The sequence below is a fragment of the Sphaerodactylus townsendi genome, unplaced genomic scaffold (assembly GCF_021028975.2).
Source record: "Sphaerodactylus townsendi isolate TG3544 unplaced genomic scaffold, MPM_Stown_v2.3 scaffold_18, whole genome shotgun sequence".
Lineage (NCBI taxonomy): Eukaryota > Metazoa > Chordata > Lepidosauria > Squamata > Sphaerodactylidae > Sphaerodactylus > Sphaerodactylus townsendi.
In genome coordinates, this window is record NW_025950341.1 from 4,024,571 (window position 1) to 4,034,430 (window position 9,860).

A 9,860-nucleotide genomic window follows, 5' to 3' on the forward strand; every position below is an offset into this window, starting at 1 on the left:
AGCAAACACTCAGAATTTGTTCTCTCTGCTAGACAGAACATATGGCAAGGCAGATGGAATCCCAACAGATCATGATGACACCCACCAATATTACTTCACTGTTCTTGGAGCATCTCATCATGCTGGTTTAGTATATACATACTATCTACTAAGCCCTGGGTTTAGCTGAACTTGTGAGTGGAAAGGGAAGAGAGACACTAGTCAATTCACTCACATACTTCTTTCAGATTCTCATATATTCTGGCATCCAATTATACATGCACAGCAGGTCCTGGGAACAAAACATGGACCAAGCACACTTCTACGCAACACCAAGTATAGGAGGTTACTGAGACACATAGGATTTATAATGCAGACTGAGCTATCAACTGGTTGGCTTTATCACAGAAGATGGCTTTAGTTTAGCTCAGGAAATACACACAGGAAAAATCAAGCCTATTTCAGATGCATTGTTGAAGACTTTCACGGCTAGAATCAATTAGCTGCTGTGAGTTTTTCAGGGATCATCTGGAAAATCCCATCCATATTGTAACTTCACATTGATTTTTGTTATCTCTTCACTTATTTGTTTGAGGTCTGATTCAGTACGTTTTCTGATGACCCATTATATATTTTTGTAGTTTGACTTTTTCCCTACAGGGCTTTCCTACTGCTAACCGGCTGCTACATCTGCACGTACCTACATTTGTCTGTCTTCTTATTCAGGTGTTGTTCTTGTTATATATGATTGTTACACCTTGTTATTAAATAAGCCCTTTGCATCCTATTATTAGTGGTTTTTTCGCTAGCCAGTAGCTTGGGTGTAGTAGGTATCCTTTTAGATTACACCAGACAATGTAAAAGGACATAGGGCTATCCAAACACATCCCGCGCAACATTTTAAAAAATCAGCACAGACAATTAAATCTCCAATAGTCAAGTAGAAGCCTTGCTCACAGCAGAGAGGGAGACTCACACTTCTACTACCCACACTTCTACTACCAGTAATAGCCAGTAACTATCTCTAATTTATGTATTTGTCTATGTTTTGACCAGATAGTTACAGTCCAATGCGGAGGAGGGGGTGAATCGACTCTTGAAGCTGGTGCAAGAGCACGCCAGCACATTTGCCCACCCCACTGGAATGGAAGGCAAACTGTAAAAGCTGCCAAGCACCATGGAGCTCAGCGGCAGCTGATCCAGAAGAATCAAAACCCCACAGAGCCACACTGGCCTAAAGCTGTACACCAGTATGGCTGGGGACAGTATAGGAGCAATTCCAGGGTGGACTCTACTTCAGTCAGCTTCCAAGCCAGGAATAATCCCTTGGCACAGGCCTTGGACTTATAGTGGTGTAAGTCTGTTTAGTCCTATGGGGGGTGCTTCTGGAGTTTGCTGCCTTTCCAAGCTACCTGGAAGCTTTCTGGATTGGGCTGTTGGGAGTCTTAACCAAAGAAGTACCATTAGCATCTGTTTTTACCCCTTTTGTTTTTATTTTTGGCAGCCTCATTTAATGTTAATAAAATTACAGGCATGAATAATTATTACACAGGTGTATTCTTAATATTTATGTAAAAGGTTTGTAGCAAAATGTTTATGGAATGATTAAAATGCATGTGTAATATCTGTCCCTGTCCTGTGGCTCTCAAACATCTTAAGTTTATACTATGTGGCTTTTACATTAAGCAAGTTTGGCCACCCCTGGACTAAGCCATCACACAGATCTCTCTCCAAGCAAATATGAAGACTGTATCTTGTGGTCCTCTATCCTGTTGTCATCATCCACCCAGGGAATAGTCAGTTTTCTTTCAGATATAACTGTGATCTAAAGATACGGAGACATCCTTCTTACTACCAACCACTACCATCAGCATGAGGGACAAACAATGTCGATTTCTTTCCTTCTTTCAAGCTCCTTTGAGCTAATGATCTTGAGCAACAAATAGTGAGCCTTTATTTCTTTTCTTTTGATGGAAAGATACTTGGCCACTGCCAATGTAATCTGTGAGTCACTTATCCTTCAACAAATAGGGGACTATATCATCTTTCATTACGATAAAAGGTAATTTAGTTAAAATAGGGGCAATCCATAAATTGTGATAAGAGTTATAACAAAGGCATTCCAAAATCATGTGGGATAAAGTGTCAACCTTTTTCAAATAACACTGGCAGAGCCTATTTGAAGAAGGAAGGTTACGATATCTCCCATATAAGACCACTGAAGGGGCAGTGTTCAGATGTGTGAGAATAATAATAAAAACCAACAGATTACAAGAGAATCTAACAGTGTGTTTGAAGACAGCAAGAAAATTCAGATTATTATAGCCTCCACAGCTTATACTGAAACATTAACAGTTGTGAAAAAGCTAAGTTTTACAGAAACAAGAGAATCAGTAAGGTTTGCAAGAAATATTAGTGCTCCTTTGGGTGTACAGTCTGGCAGATGGAACAGCTAGCCAAGCTACAATTTAACCAACTATAGAAACCAACACAGGAGACCTAAGAAAGAATCAAATGAATACAACGACGAGAAATTGCCTATAAGACCAATAATTTTATATTTATATATCTATATATATATATATATATAGAGAGAGAGAGAGAGAGAGAGAGAGAGGTTTCTCTGTAGCAACTAGTCCACCCTGAACACAAAGTTTAGTTTATTACTTTTATGGTTTTAAATTTTTTTGAGCCTAACTTTGTACTTTAAGAAGAAACCCGAATCCCAATATTCTTTCATTACTGAAGTTACTTTATATCCTTGCTTCCTCCCCCATGAAGAATCCAAATCCAAACAACTCACATTGTTTTCATCTCCTGAGTATTTTATGTTCACAACCACCCTGTGGGGCAAGTTAGGGACAGCATGTAACTGCCCCAAGGTCACCCAACAAAATGTCACAGCAGGTCTCCCAAATCCTAGTCCAACCCTCTAATCACTAGACCACACTGGATTGGCTGGAGCAGCAAATACATCAGCACCATCAAAACAAAGTGATTAGACCTTGCCAATGACAGCACCCAAACCATAGAAAATTTCTAAAACTAGTAAATGAACAATCTGTAGCAGTTAATCCCTTTCCAACTGCTCAGAACCATATAATGATGCTCACGAGTCATATTTGTTTCTTTCAAATAGAGGTCACCCCTCCTAAAAGAACTGAACTCCCAGTAACAGAACTATAAACTATTCATCAGAATCAGCAACAAATATTTAGGCTAGGGTATGAAAATTAATGTATGACAAACCCCCCCCCCCCAAAAAAAAGAACAGTTTAAAATTCTGCCACTGGCCTTGCAGCACCAGTGGAGTCAACAAACAGTGGTGGGAAGACCAGTAAGTGGTGAGTTACCAAGAGTAAGTGAACTATGGTTACCAAGAAGTGGAGAAACCTATTAAAATTGCCCTCTCTCATAAGATGATGCACGTTGATCAGCTCTAACAGCCCTTGGGCAGTTTCCGGTTATCAAAGTGCCAGGGGATCTCTGGAACCTGAATGGCCCAGGCAGTTAATATGATCACTCTTTAAAGCACCTTTGTCTGGTCTCCCAGAGCCCATTTAGCTTCATAGTTTACTGGAATGCTGGAATGATAAGACAAGCTAGTAAATTACAAAAACTTAAAGGCAAATGAGACCATACACAAGAGTTAGAGCCCACCTATATACCTTTCATGTGCCACATGTAACTGCAAAGAAGACTTCTGTGTTGCTCTTGCATCAGCACAAAGCCATTCAAACACTGCTGTTCACAGTGGTAAGGGGGTCTTTTTAACTCTGCCCCTATGACATAGACTAAGAACACTAGGTAGCTCAATGTAGCATTTTTGCAAGACATTTTTGCATTGAAGAATCACACAAATCCATCGTGACTTGGAAGCCACCAGTTTTAACACCACCAGTTTTAACAATTTCGTCTCAAAACATTACCAAAACTTTCCCTAAATATCAGTACTTTGATAAATTTCAGTAAATGCTGCCCATGGATATAGGCAGCCTCTTGCTGTTGCCCAGTAGACCTCCTCAGTGCTGAGGCCTTACCTATCCTGGCTTTTTAGGTCTAAATTCAAGGGATCACCCAGCTATGTCCAGGGAGATTATACTGCCAAACTCCATCACAGCTGTGGAACCCTTCCTGAAACTACCCATCCTCAAGAGTTTAACTATCACTTTAGGGTGAACATCCATTCTGGAGGCAATGTGCATTGAATGCGGTAAGGACTTCTCCATGCCTTTCTAGATGAGAATTACTTTAGACTCATTTGGGTTGAAAGGTAGTGAAATCCAAATGGTAGGTGGACATTTCCTTGTAAAGCTCAACTGCATATAAAATAAGGATGGTGGCCATTCACAACAACACTAACAGGTGATAATACAGTCTTATTAGACTTGCTAAATTCAGTGATTCCTGACTGAGCTCTAATTGGATAGCAGCAAACTTCCTGATAAATTCTAGTTCAGATTGCGAAATCAGAATTTTCCTCATTTAATCTAATTCAACAATTAAGTCTAATTCGCCGAAATTACTTCATAAACCACAGAGCTTTGTTTAAAACTATTACAGACCGTACCTCTTAATGTTTCACTCCTTTTTGACTCCACTGTTTATACAATTTCTTTCCTATGCAGATTCATCAGGCAACTGATGAAGTGCTTAGAAGCCTGTGCTGCAATAAGTCTTTAAGTCGTCACAAGACCTTTTTTGCAAAGTCTTATTGGTACTTAGCTGCCCTGTACTTGATAGAGGGCAAGTTCTTCTATGTTCCTTTTCATTTTTCATGCATAACCAATCAACCAGCCCACACACCAGATGTGCAAAGGCAAAACAGGGCTTCTGTTCCTTGTAATAGGCCTTCTTTTAGCTACCTTGGTTCCTTTTAAACTGCCCAGACATGCAGAGAAACAAAACAGAATTAGCAACACTTTTTGATAAGGTGTGATTTTGTGAATCTGTCCCATAGACATTTCCTATAGAACATTTTTAGCACTCACCCGCACCATTTCAGAGCAGATGATCCTTAAAAGCTGCATAGATCCCACACCAACACTCATCCCTCAATCCCTTAGTATCTACAAGAAGGAACTAGAGAATCAAAGTTGGGTGGAGTCCGTCCTTCAGGGAAAGGATAGACCAAGCATTGAGTAATATGAACTTTTTTCCTTGGTATTGCTTCCTGTGTCTCCAGTGACACATCAAGGCATTAAATCAGGATTGTGAAAAGCAGTCTACCACAAAAAATAACTTTAAAAAGGTCACTATAGTATTAGAAACTTGTTTTATCTAGTTCAGGGGTTGGGAACCTGCGGCTCTCCAGATGTTTAGGAACTACAATTCCCATCAGCCCCTACCAGCATGGCCAATTGGCCATGCTGACAGAGGCTGATGGGAATTGTAGTTCCTGAACATCTAACCCTTGAGTCAGTGAGGTTCTGTCTAGGTTCCCTGATCTAGTTCTTTCAGACCAGTGAATCTACAGCTGTCTATTAAGTATCAGCAGCAGGTGGCCCATCATGCAAACCCAGCCTGTTGGCAGTACCACTCAGAAGAAACCTTGCAGAGCTTGTGGAAGGTTTGAAGGAAGTGGAGATCAGCGGAGACTCAACCGCCTCATAGCAATTCATAGTAAAAAGGCAAAGAAGGCAATTAGCAATGCACTTTGGGTCTTTAGTTGCTTTACACCATGGTTAAGTGTTTGGAGGATCATACAAAATAAGAAGAAAATTGACACTTTGTCTCTATTATGATGCATTCAGAATTACTAACACCCTCCAAATACACAGGGCCAGTAACTAATTACAGGCATTGTGAATCACCTCTGGCTTGGGAGCAGTAGCATAACATCCTAAATTGAAAATGAGTGGGGGTGGCGGGAGAGGAAAGGTAAAGCTCTTATAAGCTCATGCGCATGCAAAGGGTGCTCAGTAAGTGTATAGTTCTGTATATGAAACATGTCCCTCAAGGGAAGCAGCACTCCACCTTTCCTCCAGAACAGGGTGATGACAATTCCATCCACCTTAGTCCCCAGCAGTAAAAAAACAATGAACAGCCTTGTGGCACCTTAAAAACAGCTAATTTATTGTGGCATAGGGTTTTACAGGAAACCATTCATGTTATCACTGAACTGCTACCCAAGTAGGCAAATCACTATGGATACATACTTTTCAATACAGGTGGTTGGGGCGGGGTTTCCCCATTGGGAGGGACCAAAACAATAAGCAATTAAGAACTATCACAGATACTTTACACAATCTTACATAATCTGCCTCTGATAATCAAAAGTAATTTACTATGTTTGCTATAATTATAACTGAGTCTTTGAAGAGGTCTATATGCATAAGGGATAGTGCTTGTGGTGGGCACTGTCCCTGTGTCCTTTGTATATATGATTTTTAAAAGTACCAGCACCAACCTTAAACTGAGTGGATGGCAAACCTATGACATGCATGTCAAAGGTGACACATGCCATGATATTGAGGGTGCAACGCCAACATTCACCAGCACCCATCCACTATTCTCTGAGTGAGTCATTTTTGTAATTATTTAACATTTCTTTATATAATACATAGCACTACACATGACTGGATTCAGTGGATTGTATTTTTTAAAAAAATAAAGGAATATGAAAAGAATTGTTACGCTTTTGTTCAGGGAGGGGTTTATATACCAGTAGAGCGAAGTCAGGCATTTCCCGAATTTCTGACATGCCGAGCCCAAAAGGTTCGCCATCCCTGAACAGAGCGGGACTCCAAGATAAGATACGAAGGCTTTCCGGCAATGGCCAACTCAATGGCCAACTCCTTTTCTACCACGGTTTTATGCGAGCACGTGCTCGCTGTCGGAATGAGTGGGTGGGTTAGGGGAGGCCGAGAAGAATCAAGGCGAGGCTGCCAAGCATGAGTCTCTCCCCCCCCACCCCCCCGCGAAAACGCACTGCTCCAGCCCCAGAAAAGGCAATGCTGCTTCCCAGGGGCCCCCAACCGGCTTAGGGAAGCGCGAGTAGCGTCGAGCGTCGGGAAGAAGTCTCAACACAGGCGGTGCGGGAGGGGCTGAAACCCGAATCCCCGAGAAGGAACCGGGCGCGGGCGGGGGGACACAGGCGGGGAAGCCCGGCTCGTCTTGAGGGCCTTGGCCAAGTGCCTGTCCACACACGGATACCCGCCTCCGCGCACATCCACACGTACATAAAGTCACCATGGCGCCCACGCTCTTCGCTGCTCACCTGCTGACGAGGGAGAGGGAGAGGAAGAGAAAGAAGGCGAGGCGCCACCAGCCTCCGAGCTCCCGTCCGGCGAACTCGCCCACCCGCCTGCTTCAGCCGCCGCCGCCGCCGCCGCCGCTCTCATTCAGCACCGGCAGCGGCTTATGCGAGGGGGGGAGAGAAGGGAGGAGACAGAGGAGGAGGAGGATGTCCCACCAAACACACACACACACACGCCCTCCCGCGCAAGACTGGGAGTGTTGGGGGGGGGGGGGCGGACGCGCATGCGCATACCTTCCTTTCGCTTGGAATTCTGCTGGCCGGGAAAAGAAAAGTGCGCAGGCGCGATATCCCGCACAGGCCTCTGAGGCAACAAGCGATGAAAAGGGAGAGATGGGGGATAGAAAGAAGCTTATTGCTCGTACCTTTGAGCGCATTCCTCGCGCCGTTTATTGAGTGTAGGCGCGCGCCGCAGTCTCGTGCAGAATAGCTTACTTAACGGACTCAACGGTAGACCCTAAGGTTTAAAATATCCAAAGGCGCTTCGTTAATTCTCATGGGCGGGGCGGGGGAAGCGCTTTAAAGTTGTCTTTTAGGTCGTGTTGTATCCGAATTTCAAAGAATAAATGCGCTGCAGTTCACAAAAGCTTATATCGGAATTTTAAAAACAGAAGTTAAAAAATTAACTTGCCTAAAGGGTTCTTTCTCTTTTTTTAAAAAAAAGTTGTTTTAAAAAGTTTTAAAAAGTTATTTAACCGCTCCTCAACTATCAGCCACCCAGCCTTTAGGCTGCTACGAAGAAGATACTTTTCCATTATAAAATGCGCCCGTTCACACTCTTACCTTTTTTCATACGCCCATGGCTATGGATTATGTATAAACAGTTTTAAGAAGTGGATCTTCATCGGTTCTGTTCTAGAGATTGCATGTTCCCTCATAAAACAACAACTACATGAGGGACTAAACTTTTATTTAAAATGTATAAGCTACTTTTTCTGAGTGTTTATCCAGGAAAACATTTAAAATGTCATGATTGACACATATTCTCTGTGTGTGTGTTGTATATACACATAATTATTACATTTGAGACCTGTAGCACCTTAGAGACCAACATTCTCAGGGTATAAGCTTTCTGGAATCAAAGCTCCCTTCATGAAATTAATTATAATTATTAAAGCACACTTAGTCAATTGTCTTTGGCCCTAAGAACCAGCCCCAAAACTTCGGTTATAGAGTTTTCAATAAACATAGGGTCAACCCTGGTTGTTGTCATCCAAGCTGAAAAAATTAACATCTAATTGTAACCTTACTTCTCCCTAATTTCTTGTAGTTCCATTCTTACTTTAATTTTTTTTAAAAAATTGGAGCCAGTATAGAAAGTGTAGGTTAAGAAGAACGATACATTTACTACTACTGAATGGTGTAAAGTTGTAAATTACATGTTAATAAGCAATAACATGAACTCTATGCACCTCTGAGTACGTTTATTTCCCTGTGGAGACAAGAGAAGAAACAAAAGTATGGTTGTGTGTTTTCCGGCCTCAGGTGGCCGGGCTGTCTGTCTCAAATGGATCTTTGTTCCTTAACGCTTCGGCTACTGCATCTGTGACTGGCATCTTCAGAGGTGTATCACAGATGTTCCTGGAGGGTAGAGCCAACATTAGTTGACTTCCTGAGGGCTTTCAGGCAATTTACGCCAGCAAAACTGCATGTTTAGCTCATTGAATTATAACAGTGAGTTTCAGATCTGTGTTGAGGTTTGTGTTTTTTCTTCCTTGCCGCACCTCCCCATTCCTCTTTGGAGGTGGTGTGGCTACATCATCCCTGGGTGCTGTGAAACTCACACCCTGCCAGGGGATTGGGCTGCCTAACTAATTAAGAAGCAGTGTGAGGGAGAGGGAGAGAGTTTCAAAATGCATACAAACTGAAGAGTGTGTTAAACCTTTGTGTTTGAAATGGTGCAAATAATCAAAAATTAGTGAAAAGGGTGCAGAATTAGGGTGAACCTCTCTGGATTTAGTTCAAGATGAGAAATGTGACCATTTATATGAATGGCACATTGATGGCTTTCTAGCTTGAATTAACACAACTTTAACCTCAGAGGAGAAGGCTAAGTCTTGGGAAGCAGCCTCCAGGTCATAAGATGTAAGAATGCTACATTGTGATGAACAACTGGTCCCTTAAAAGGTCAGAAGTCTGTGATAGATAAATATAAACTCCCTTTGATAAATTCATTATGGTAGAAAACAAAAATTGCCATGACCAAAAAGGGGCAATTAAAATGCAGTCCATGTTCTTCTGCATGGCCTTTAAGATTCTACTGAATAGGAGGATTGGGGGAAGGCATGAAAGAAAACATCTGAGAGACATCTTCCAGTGAAAAAGGGTCTCTGCCAACTGTAGCACTTCCAAAAAAAACCCAAATATAGAAAAAAGCACCCTGTCATTATTGAAATATAGGGCCATTACTGATCCATGGAGTGACGTCAATCACTATGTTTACTAGTCAGATTATGTTTATGTTTACTAGGCAGATTGTGTTTACAGGGTGGTTTGCCATTGCCTTCCCCAATCAACCATATTTTATCCCAACCAAGCTGGGTATTCAACTCTGAGCCAGTTACTTGGAACCAATTTCCGTTGGGTTCGAACTCAGGTCATGAGCCTTGACTACAGTACTGTA

At 42.1% G+C, this 9,860-nt stretch overlaps 1 protein-coding gene across 2 annotated transcripts in view; it reads right to left on the reverse strand.

The window, feature by feature from the left end:
* Nucleotides 1-7,436, reverse strand: part of RALGPS2 (Ral GEF with PH domain and SH3 binding motif 2) — a 122,302-nt gene extending 114,866 nt beyond the window's left edge. For both annotated transcript variants that reach the window (XM_048482463.1, XM_048482462.1), the window contains exon 1: nucleotides 7,199-7,436. The gene's annotated coding sequence lies outside the window, so the exon portion shown is untranslated. The remainder of the gene's footprint in view (nucleotides 1-7,198) is intronic.
* Between the last annotated feature and the right edge of the window lie 2,424 nt (nucleotides 7,437-9,860).